At 50.8% G+C, this 10301-nt stretch overlaps 1 long non-coding RNA gene across 1 annotated transcript; it reads left to right on the forward strand.

Annotated features, from left to right (window-relative positions):
- The first annotated feature begins 1793 nt into the window (after window positions 1–1793).
- On the forward strand, window positions 1794–4492 carry Gm3898. Its single transcript, XR_001779344.1, has 3 exons — window positions 1794–1931; window positions 3192–3267; window positions 4223–4492. It is a non-coding gene; the product is annotated as a predicted gene 3898 (long non-coding RNA).
- Window positions 4493–10301: the final 5809 nt, after the last annotated feature.

Consider the following 10301-nt stretch of genomic DNA (forward strand, 5'->3'; position numbering starts at 1 on the left):
GTGTCTCAGAAAGGAAAAAAGGCAGGATGGAAGGAAGGAAGGAAATTATATCACTCAGGGTGGAAGGCGACAGGCGAACAGCTTCAAGGGGACAAGACTGGCTAGGCTGTGATGACAGCAGTATCCTATGATGACATGATAGTGGCTCTGGAGGGGGACAAGACTGGTGGATAGATGCTCCTACCTGTGTGCATCTGCTAACTCCAAGGAGGAAAGAGTGTAGAGAGGTGGGAGAAGGGAGGGAAGAACAGGAAGGCTGAGGATACCAAAGAGAAGACCTCATGCAAAGTTCCAGGCCTTAGAGGAACAGAGACCAACAAGGTTTGCTTATCTGGTTGTAGTAGCCCAATCCAAGATGTCTGTGAACAAAGGGTATCATGCTGCAGCAGAGGGTCTGCGGAGGAGCCCGAGGCATGGGAACCCCTGCGGATAGATGTACACACCATGTACACACACATGCAACCCAGCCCCAAGAGCCTCCCTTCAGCAGACACGGCCCTCCCGATGGAGCCATAGGCCAGTGGCTGTGTATGGATGGAGGGATGCTGAAGCTACATGGGGCTGGGTGGAGCTGTTGTGGAGAGACTGTCCTCTGAATACCAGAAGCTAAAACCCCAAAGAGGGGCCACAGATTCTACGACAGCCAAGCTGTGCCAGGGTACCTGCCAGGCAGCCTCGCTCCTCCTCTCCTTCACAGGATTGGGACTGGGGGCGGGGCAGAATGCTCGTCAAATCCACTTTAGGAAAATTGGCTACATGATGTTTATTGCAAACTGCAATTTAGCATCTCTATTCAGGTCCTCTCCATGTTTAATTACATATAATACGGTGGAGGGAAGGAAGCAGAGAAAGAACTCCGTATGACTCCTTCCTCGGTCTCTCCCTTCCAGAGTGTTAAGGAGAGCAGAGGTGAGACATGGAGCCCAGCAGAGGGAGGGACAAGGGCTTGGCACCTTTGGCGTCTTCACATGCCAAATCTGCAGAGCCAGAAAGCTGCCTGGACTCCTGGCTGCAGGATGGGCTGGTGGCTCAGCTCAGACTGGGACATAGCTCCCCACACCCCAATAAAATCCCGGGCCCTTTTCTTTCCAAGGCCCAGAGAGACAGCATACTCCATATAAAGTGGAGAGGGGCCACACCCCATCTCGGACAGGAGGCATATTCAGGCCCCTCACCTTAGACCTCAGGCCGCTGTGAATTTTAGTCCCTCCAGACTGAAGAGACGAGGATTCCTGCAGGAGCCTACCGACACCCCTTTTCCATCTAATCTCTTAGCCTTCTTCCCCTCAGGATCCCAGTCCTCTCTAGAGCTGTGAGGGCAGGGCTCCAATTAGCTCATTTGCTTGGTTAATTGGGTGGGGAGGGGAAGGAATTAAACTCCTCATCAGAGATCTCCCCTGCAGGGCCAGAAATGGAACGAGGGGGTGGGGACCCCATCTCTGAGCACCCTCAGTCAACTCTGGATCCCCCCATGCTTCTATGTCCCAGATATGGATGGAAACACGGGCCGGAGTGACAGTTCTGGGAGGGATTCTGGCTTCCTCATCTACCCAGGAAACCACCCTCCTACACTAGACTGCAGTGGGGTCAGAGAGCTCCTGCCTCCGGGTCTGACATCTGACTCTCTTCATTTCTTCATTTCTGGGTTTTGCCAGCCTTGCTAACTTTTCCTAGCTCATGAGTCTCTCTCTCTCTCTCTCTCTCTCTCTCTCTCTCTCTCTCTCTCTCTCTCTCTCTCTCTCTCTCTCCTTCCCTCTCTCTCCCTCTGGTCTCTTGGTTCCAGAAAAGCCCCTCCCCCAGGGGGGCCCAGGAAGTACAACCAGGCTCCTTGGGGGTGCATTGGCCATGGCCCTCGTTCTCGGCACGACTCTGGCTCTCTTCCTTCTGTACCGCTGGCAGCAGAAGAGCCAGTTAGGAATTGACATCAGTGGGTGAGTGTGGACAGGCCTCACTCACTCACTAACTCACCTCTATGGCTCTTAAACTCCCAGCAAGCACTTGCCCTTGCAGGCGTTCGGGCCATCAGGTCCGCTTTGACAGCCCAATTTGGAGATGCACAATTTGCAGGGAGGAAAACTATGGCCCAACGGAGCTACTATAGCTATTACAGTTTTACCTTCCCCTAGCCCAGTGGCTGCAACTCTTTATTATTTTTTTTTTCAATTTTTATTAGATATTTTCTTCGCTTACATTTCAAATGCTATCCTGAAAGTCCCCTATACCCTCCCTAGCTGCAACTCTTGAATACAGCTCCTCCCCAACTGTAAAATTATTTCATTGCTACTTCATAGCTGTAATATTGTTACTGCCACTAATTGCAATGCAAATATCTGATATGCAGGATATCTGATAAATGACCTCCCCCCAAAAGAGGTCACGACCCACAGGTTGAGAACACAGGAAGGACCTAGCTACTGACTAACTGGGGGCCAGAGACCATGGAGAGACATAAGGTGTATGAAAGAGCCCCAACCTCTAGTCATCACCATCAATGACATTTTAACTCGTTTCTTTCATCCGTTATGGCTAGCATTACTGCTTTTACACAGTGTCTCACTGTGTTTGTTGCTCAGGCTAGACTCAAAATTCTGGACCCAAACCATTCTCTTGTCTCAACCCTCATGCCAATCTTAGATACAATATTTTTTTTTGTTAATTAAAATCAGTGTAAAAAAAAATCTAGGATGAACAAAATATCCCTGTTTTAAATAGATACAGAATTAGAGTGACTGATTTCTTCCTTTGCCTCAGGCTCCAATATGGCTCAGCATGCTATTACTGATCCTCTCTTTACTTAAAATGTTATGTTGTTCATCATGGATTTCTGCATTAACTTTCATTTGAAAAAATATCGCACTAAATACGATTTATTGTGATGGTTGAGATGGTCCCACATTTTGTCCTGTGTTCTCCCTCCCCTAGCCCTGGGTGTGGCCTCTGGAGTTCTCACTGAGACTCACAGGATTCCTACCCTGTCCAAGGTAGACTGGGCTGGACCCTTGGGAAAGATGGGCTCCTCACCCTTAGTCTCAACTCACTGTGCTGAGCAGCCGCATCTCAGACTCTGGTCACCTGCGGCTGCCTAGGAGCAGAGCTCGGGGCTCTTGTGACAGTAGCGGTCAGATGTCCTGCCAGGGACAAAGGTCCCAATTTGAGCCTGTACTAAACTCACCTTCATTCTGTCCCTTCAGGATGGACCTGTCCCTCTCCCAGAAGCTGGAGCCAGCTCCGGACAGGCAGAGTCAACTTGCAACTGAGGAGATTCAGGTGGGCCTAGGGCAACACAGGACAAGATAGATCCCTGGCCTGGGGGATAATGGAGTCTTTTCAGTATCAGAGTCTCACTAAGTAAACTCAACCTTAGTGAGAGCTAACCTCAGGGAGGGACTCTTCTCTGAAGAGAGTGTGGTACCTTCATGAACCAGTCAGTCCTTCCAGGTTAGGTCAAAGCCTTCCCCTGCACCACTCTGAGAGAGGACAAACTTAGATTGTCCTAGCCAGAGAGTCCTCTTTCCCTGCCTCCAAACCATCCATGGGGATGTAGCTCAATTGGTAGAGGGTTTCCATTGCATGCAGGAAGCCCTGGGCTTAATGCCCAGTACCAAATAGACTGAGTAAGGTAGTATGCTCTGGACATGGAGGCAGAAGGACCAAGACCAAGCAGGGAATGGTGGCATACACCTTTAATCCCAGCACTGGGGAGGCAGAGGCAAGCAGATCTCTGTGAGTCCCAGGCCAGTCAGGGCCACTTAGTGAGACCCTGTTTTTTGAAAAGAGAGAGTGGGGAAGGAGGCAAAAATTAAACAGAGAGAGAGGGAGAGAGAGGGGGAGAGAGAAGGAGAGAGAGAGAGAGAGAGGGAGATAGAGAGGGAGAGAGAGGGAGAGAGAGAGAGGGAAAGAGAGAGAGAGAGGGAGAGAGAGAGGGAGAGAGAGAGGGAAAGAGAGAGAGAGAGGGAGAGAGAGAGAACATCCAAGACTATCCTTGGCTGCATAGCAGTGTAGAAGCTACTCTGCCACGTGAGACTGTCTCCATACCAAAACAAAACATTTCTTGAGCACATGTGGGGTTCCTGGCTTGGGCCGGCTCCTACCAGGGTACCATTATCACAGCTAACCAATCACTGTTAGGGTGACTATGTGGGGAGCACCCCCACCAAGCTCCAGGGCAGTCATCTGGAGCAGGGCGTGGGGTGGTCTGTACAGCTCCCTCTTTCTTTTCCAGGGTCTCCACCTAGAGCTGGGGAGACAGCAGGAAGAAGATCTTTCTCTACAGCCCCCCTACTATGACCTGGGGGTCTCCCCCACCTACCGACCCTTGGTAAGAATGGCTAAACCCTAGAACAGTAGGAGCGATGTCCTTGCTCCTCCATGGCCCAGTTGCCTTAGAGGGAAAAGACAGACTAAAGAATGAGCAGAGGGCTGGAGATACAGCTCAGTTGGTAGCACTGAATGCTTAGCATTCAGAAGGCCCTAGGTTTGAGCCCCAGCATGGTGGTGTACTGCTAGCATTTGGGAAGTAAAAGAGGGCAGAATCAGAAACTCAAGGTTATCTCTGGCTACGTAGGGAATTTGAAGCAAGCTTGGGATACATGAGACCCTGTCTCATAAAAAAAAAAAAAAAAAAAAAAAACAAAGAAAAGGCCCATAAAATGCCTTGGTAGGTAACGGTACTTGGGATGGCCTGGTGACCTATATAAGGTGGTAGGAGAGACCAGACTCCAGACCTCCACCTCATCCTCTGACTTCTGTGTGTGCCATAACTCATGTGTTTCATCACACACACATACACACACACACACACACACACACACACACACACACACACACATGAACTTGGGGGTTAGAGAGAGAGGTAAGGGAGAGGGAGAGAGAGGGAGAGGGGGAGAGCGAGGGAGAAGGGGGGAGAGAGGAAGAGAGAAAGAGAGATCCTTAGCCCGGAAGGATGGGGAGAAGAAAGCCCCATTTCAGTGACCAGTGACCCTGGGCAAGTGACCCTGAATCCTACATGTACTAGAGGGGAGATAGGACTTCCAAGAAAGCTAAGCCCAGCCCGATGCCCAGTTCTCCGTCGTTCAAACGCCAGCCCTCAAGTCTCCAGCCTCTAACCACCACCAGAAAGCTCCTTCATGGCCCCTTCGCCTGGCCCAACTCCCAGCTGCTCACAGGGCCAGCACCACTTGAATGGCTGCTACCTCTGCCCATGGTCGACTCCTTTCAGAAGGCTTGGGAACTGGAGGTGGTACCCATATGGTGCCAGCCCGAGACCCAGGCCAGAGCGGCTGGGCCCAAAGATAACACCCTCTCTCCTGGCACTGGTAGCCAAGTCAGGCCTTTGTCTCCTCAGCACAGCTACCCTCCCTCATAGCTGGAAGTGCCAAGGAAGGCCCAACTTAGATGCCAAATCCTGGCCCCAAGGCAGGCACGGCCCCTTCTTGGGGAGCTGCACTCAAAAGAACAGCCCGGCCTTGACTTTCTGATTCAACACAAGGTGCAAAAGACCACCAGCCAAGGAGTGAGATGAAGCTGACTCTAAAGAGAGTCACCCCTGTACCACTCTTATCCCGCTGAAGACTGCAGAGCATGGCCCTTCTGGCTCTCACAGACAGAATCATAGAGGCAGTGCACAGCGCTGGCTGGGCCCCAGGCCTCTTGCCAATTGTTTTACAAACAGTATTTCATTTAATCTCACACCAATCTAAATCACAATCCCTGTTGATATTTACTGGATAAATCAGAAAAACTGAGGCTCAGTTAAATCAGTGAACTTGAGAGCCTTGGCCAAGACCACCCAGTGGGCAGTGGAGGACAGCACGGCTCACCCTCCAGGTCAATGAGATCCTGCTTTCTGTGTGAGTACAGCGGTCAGTGTGGCCAGACATGGAGGGAGTTAGCAGAAGAGACAGGAGCCTAGAGTAGGCCCCTTGCAGCATCCAGCTTCCTACAGGTGCAGAAGCACCCAGGTCTGTTGTCTGCCTGTCCAGCCCAGCAAGGGTAAGAGTGGGCAAGATGGCTCACAGTGGGTGAGGTAAAACAGAGTGGAGAAGCCCAGCATTTCCAGAGGAGAAAGCCACACCCCAGCCAAGATCTGCAACACTATCCTTCTCCCTCAACCTCCAGACTGCAGTGTGGGGGACAAAGGGAGGAGGGACGGAGGCTGTGGCACAGGGAGGAAGGATGACGGAGGTTCGCAATTTGGAAAGTCGTGGGTAGACTCCAGTGGGATCCCCCATAGAGTGGGCCCAGGCACACCGTAATAATCGCTGTGATGTAATGAGGCAGCTGCGCCTGGCTCTGATCCCCACCACGACTTTCTCCATCCTGCTCTCTGCCAGCTGCCCCCTTCCGCCTGGCAGGCATGGGCCACCCTGGGGACTTGGGAGGAACCAGACTCAGCGCTGCAGCTCCCACTCAACGACAGAGCCCATCCCTCAGGCCCTGCTACACACTACTTTCCCCGCTAAGCGTGATACCCCATACTGGTGGCTGGAAGCCTCCCTCCTCCTGAGCACTCTGTCCTTCCCCAGTTCTGTGTCACTTGGACTGACAGGATCCTCTAACCCAGTGGCTCTCAACCTTCCTAAAGCCATGACCCTTTAGTACAGTTCCTCATGACCCCCAACCACAAAATTATCTCATGGCTACTTCATAGCTGTAATAATGTTGCTACTGTTATGATTCATAATATGAATATGGGATATGCAACCCTGAAGGGGTCATGACCAACTGGCTAAGAACCACTGCTCTGTAAGCTTCTCCATTCAAGAGTCTTTGAAGACCGAGAGCAGAGGGAGCCACCTCTGCCCACCAGTCACAGGCAGGAGATGGGACCAGATGTCTCCACCCTGCATCCTGCGTGAGCCAGAGACAGTGTGACAAGGAAGGCCATCTGTGTGGCTAGAGGCTGGAGAGAATGGCCTTTGGGGTGGGGTGTGCAGATCTCCAGAGGAAGGTGAGTCTGGCACTGCAGGAAGCTCCATTGTTGATCCCAAGAAAAGGGTAATTCCTTTCACCTTACAGAGCCATTACTGGCCAAGAAAGGATTTATCCCCTGTACTCGGGTTTGCTGTCTGGAGCTTGTACACAAGTCGCATTATTGATATTGTCATCAATTCTGCTTTCAACAAGTGGTGGTGGGGGTGTGTGTGTGCGGGGAACAGTCACTGTTCACGGAGGCAGAGCTCCAGAGAGGCCAGGAAGACACCAAGGAGCCTGGAGACCAGCAACCGAAGGCCCAACCAAGCTCAGTAGCCCTAACCTGAGTGGACCCAAGTTCTCTGTGCAGTAACCAAGTCCATGATGCACATTTACCCAAGAGTACTAACTCAGGCTGTGACACCCCGACTGCACGTCTGCAGAAATGTATGCGCTAGTAGTTTATCTAGGGTACTACTGGAAAACTGCAGGGCTGTAGGTTAGATCTTAGGAAGGGCCTCAGGAGATCCATAATGTCCGGGAGAGAAAGGGGAGAGGAGGCAGGGCCCTACCTTTAAGGAGAGATTCCCTTCTCCTCATCCTTGTGAGCAGTCAGACCAGGCTAGAAACTAAAGATGCTACTTAGCAGCCTTGGGGATTCTAAAGTCAATATGTCAACTCCAGTCCTCCAAGAAGCAGAGGTCACAGTGTGCAGGGGTCACTGGGAGGACAACTCTAAAAGATACAGGAGCAGAGAGTGCTCTTCTGCCCAGAAGACTGCCTTGTTGCCTATGGAAGGAGACAAGACCAGAGGAGAAATGCCTGGGAAAGCTCTGGATACCAACACAGCTTGACCAGGCAGTGGCGAACACTCAGCCATGCGAAGATGGGCCAGCCTGAGCCACGGGTGGCCACAGCGCAAACACAGTTGGAAGATCCAGGGGTTGGCAGGTATGGCTACAGCCAACTGCCGTAACATCCTGTGACCACAGAGATGTCCAGGTCACCCAAGTTCAGATGATCCGAGGACCTCTTCACGAGAGATAGAGCCCTGTTGCTGTGGAGGACACGTGTAGGGTCATGACTGGTGTTACCTTCTCCTTCCTAGTCTTCATTCTTGTTTGTCTGGTTTCATTTTTGTCTGCTTTTGAGAAGAGTCTCATGTTGCCCAGGCTAGTGTCATACTTGATGTGTATGAGACTCCTGCCTCTATCCGCAAGCACTGGGCTAACAGGCATACATCACCACCACTTAGCTCAGTTCCTCCTCCTTCCTGTGTCTGTTAGCTCCCTTCATTCAGCTGTCTCCTCGGCAGGTCTTGATGGCTAAGCTGGCAACTGATCGGACCTCCATTCCTGGGGGCTCAGGGTCTTTGTGAAGCATGCCCTTCTTACCCAGGCATTTTGTCTGTCTTTGTTCACAGTCAGACTGGAAAATGTGTGGAGGAAATCAGGCTTAGATTCTAAACATCTCTTGTCTTCAAAAGAGAACTGCAGCTGCTCTCTTCCTGCCGGTCAATAACCCTCCAACACAATACTCCTCACCTTGTTTGCTAGAATTCTAGTAGCCAGGCAGCAGCCATAGGTTCTGGATCAATGGTACCCTCTGCCTTGTAGAGCCCCAAGTACAGGGATGGAAACACAAAATTCCCCACTGGGTACTAGGGGCGATGGAATTCGCTCCTGCTGGCTTTTGTACTTTGCTTCACAGACTCAAGCATTCTTCTGGTAAAGGACACAGCACCGTTTAGAGGCCTTTCAAAGTACTGCCAAAGGGCTGGAAAGATGGCTCTGCAGATAAAGGCACTTGTCTCCAAGTCTGATATCTTGAGTTTCATCCCTGGGTCCCACACGGTGGAAGGATAAAAACCTGACTTCTGTAAATTGTCCTCTGACCTCCACACAAGCGCTGGGGCCTGCTGCAAGCGCACAAGCACATGCACACGCGCACACACACACACACACACACACACACACACACACGTAAAGAAATCTTAATCCAAAGCTGTTTTTAAATATATCGCTCCCAAGATGGCTAGCCTTTGAGAGACTCCTCCAGCAGCTGACCTGAGATTAAGAGTTGGCTGAACTCAAAGTAAGCAGTTGACTGTCCCAGGCTGTCCAGGCTGCTAAAAACAAAACAAAACAAAACAAAACAAAACAAAACAAAACAAAACAAACACATCATGTGCCTCACAGTTCTGAAGCCTGGGAAGCCTCCAATAAAACCGCAGCAGAATTCAGTGTTCATTAGGCACCATGTGTTTCTTAGATGGTGCATTATCTGGCTGCCCTTGCATAGTGGAAGGGTGGATGAGTTCCCCACTCATCTCTCAGAGACCCCCCAGCTCCTGCTATCTCACCTCAGGATCCCAACATGAGACCTAGAGGACACCAATGTTCAGGTCACATCAGCTACCAACCCTGTAGAGCCTACTGGTTTCTACAGAAGTTAAGCTGACACATTAAGTAGATTTAAGATAGGGAGCGTCTTCCTGCATCCTCCAGGTCTTTCAGGGTGACACGTCACAACTTGTGATATCCCCTCCTGCCCCATAGGTGGCAGCTGCCCTGATTTCCACTTCTCCCTTTTCCCACAGACCAAGAAACCAATGTGCTGTTAGTGTGTTAATCCCAAAAGTACACTCCTGTGTGGAAGACAGGTCACAGCCCTAGGGACGAATCTGCCTGTCCTCTGGGCTTCTGTTAGTCACATTTCTTGTCTTGTTACAAAATACCCACCGGGCGTGGTGGCACACGCCTTTAATCCCAGCACTAGGGAGGCAGAGGCAGGTGGATTTCTGAGTTCGAGACCAGCCTAGTCTACAAAGTAAGTTCCAGGACAGTCAGGGCTATACAGAGAAACCCTGTCTCGAAAAACCAAAACAAACAAACAAACAAACAACTACTACAAAATACCCGACCGAAGCAACTTAAAGGAGGAAGGTTCATCTTGGTTCACAGTTTAGGAAGTTACAGTCCATCATGGCAGGATAAACATGGGAGCAGAGGAGCTCCTCTTTACAGCATGACCAACCAGGAAGCAGGAAGAAGAACCCTGAAGCAGGTACTCAGTGAGGCACTCCAAATACAACTTAAAAGAAAAAAATCCTAGCCAGGCAGTAGTGGCACACACACACATGTAATCCCAGCCCTCAGGGGGCAGAGGCAGGCGGATTTCTGAGTTTAAAAGCAGCCTGGTCTACAGAGTAAGTTCCAGGACAGCCAGAGCAACAGTGAAACCCTGTCTCAAAACAACAACAACAACAACTCCTTCAGCTAAAGACCAAGTGCTCAAATATATAAGTCTGTGAAGAACATTTCACACTCAAATCGTAGCAAAGATCCAGAGGGTCAAATCCCAGGTTCTGAGAAAACACCCCCAAACTC

The sequence above is a fragment of the Mus musculus genome, chromosome 9 (genome assembly GCF_000001635.26).
Source record: "Mus musculus strain C57BL/6J chromosome 9, GRCm38.p6 C57BL/6J".
NCBI lineage: Eukaryota > Metazoa > Chordata > Mammalia > Rodentia > Muridae > Mus > Mus musculus.